The sequence below is a fragment of the Arvicola amphibius genome, chromosome X, assembly GCF_903992535.2.
Source record: "Arvicola amphibius chromosome X, mArvAmp1.2, whole genome shotgun sequence".
Lineage (NCBI taxonomy): Eukaryota > Metazoa > Chordata > Mammalia > Rodentia > Cricetidae > Arvicola > Arvicola amphibius.
In genome coordinates, this window is record NC_052065.1 from 53,139,878 (window position 1) to 53,142,113 (window position 2,236).

Consider the following 2,236-nt stretch of genomic DNA (forward strand, 5'->3'; position numbering starts at 1 on the left):
AAATATCCAGGGTCCCTTAAGTTCTTTGAAGATGAGTGGTTTCCTGTGGAGATAAGAAAAGAACCCTGCCCCCAACCTATATGCTTTTCTTACCATCAGTATGATCATCATCCTTGTGAATGAATTATTTTTCTTTTCCAAGGGGATCTCCTCTTCATACCGAATCTTTATTAATTTTGACAGTATCCACAATTTTTCCTCTCCTGTGGAGACAAGAGCAAAACCCCTTCCCCAATGCAGCACATCTCCTGGCTTCCATTGCGAGGTCAGCACATCCTTGAAATAAACTGGTTGATTTAATTCAGCAGACTTTTCCATTATCCAATGTCTTTCTGCAGCCATTGTCCCCTTCTCATTAGCGTTGAGAAAATTCAAGGTTAATAAAGCACTATGTAACCTATTTCTAGGGGTATTTTCCACCCCTTTCTGTTTGTTTAACATATCCTTTATAGTTCTATTTGATCTTTCTATGACTCCTTGACCTGTAGGATTGTATGGTATACCTGTAACATGCTTAATATTGTTTTTTTCCAGTTTATTTATTTTTTATTAAAAATTGCCATCTCCTCTCCTCCTCCTCCCCCTTCCCTCCCCTTCCCTCCACACACACCCCCACTCCCTCCCTCTTGAGGCCAAACAGCCATCAGGGTTCTCTACACTATGTTGAGACCAAGGTCCTCCCAACTCCCCCCAGGTCCAGAAAGGTGAGCAACCGAACTGACAAGGCTCAAACAGAGCCCGTCCATGTCGTAGAGACCAAGCCCATCGCCATTGTCCTTGGCTCCTCGGTCAGCCTCCACCATCAGCCACCCTCAGAGAGTCCGATTTGGTCGCATGTTCCATCAGTCCCATTCCAAGTGGACTTGGTGGTCTCCCATTAGTTCTGTCCTGCCGTCTCAGTGGGTGAACGCGTCCCTCATGGTTCTGACTTTCTCATGATCTCTCTCCATCCGCTCCTCATCAGAACTTTGGGAGCTCAGTCCGGTGCTCCAATGTGGGGCTCTGTCTCTATCTCCATCCATCGCCAGGTGAAGGTTAAGGCTCACAGTGAGCCCGTCCATGCTGTAGAGTTCACATTCATTGCCATTGTCCTTGGTTTCTCAGTCCTCCTCCACCGTCAGCCACATTCAGAGAGCCCGGTTTGGTCACCTGTTCCATCAGTTCCATTCCAACTGCACTTGGTGGTCTCCCGTTAGATCTGTCCCACCGTCTCAATGGGTAAACGCACTCCTCACGGTCCTGACTTCCTTGCTCATGATCTCCCTCCTTTTGCTCCTCATCAGGACCTTGGGAGCTCAGTCCGGTGCTCCTATGTGGGGCTCTGCCATTTTCTCCATCCAATGCCAGGTGAAGGTTCTATGGTGATATGCAAGATATTCATGAGTATGGCAATAGGATCTGGCCATTTCTGGCACCCTCTCCTCAGCTGCCCAAGGACCTAGCTGGGGGCGTCTTCCTGGACACCTGGGAACCCCTCTAGAGTCAAGTCTCTGCCAACCCTAGGAATGGCTCCCTTAAGTAAGATATATAATTCCTTGTTCCCATATCCACCCTTCCTATATCCCAACCATCCTATTCCCCCAAGCTCTTCCCATCCTCCACTTCACACTTTTCTCGCCCCATCCCCCCTCCCCCCATCCCACCCCACCCCTATGTTCCCATTTTTTGTCCGGAAATCTTGTCTACTTCCAGTATCCAGGAGGATAACTATATGTTTTTCTTTGGGTTCACCTTCTTATATAGCTTCTCTAGGATTTTTACGAATTATAGGCTCGATGTCCTTTATTTATGGCTAGAACCCAATTATGAGTGAGTACATCCCATGTTCATCTTTTTGGGCCTGGGTTACCTCACTCAGGATGGTGTTTTCTATTTCCCTCCATTTGCATGCAGAATTCAAGATGTCATTGTTTTTTACTGCTGAGTAGTATTCTAGCATGTATATATTCCACACTTTCTTCAACCATTCTTCCACTGAAGGGCATCTAGGTTGTTTCCAGGTTCTGGCTATTACAAATAATGCTGCTATAAACATAGTTGAACAGATGCTTTTATAATATGATTGGGCATCTCTTGGGTAAATTCCCAAGAGTGGGATTGCTGGGTCCTGGGGTAGGTGGATCCCAAATTTCCTGAGAAACCTCCACACTGCTTTCCAAAGCGGTTGCACAAGTTTGCATTCCCACCAGCAATGGATGAGTGTACCCCTTACTCCACATCCTCTCCAGCAAAGGCT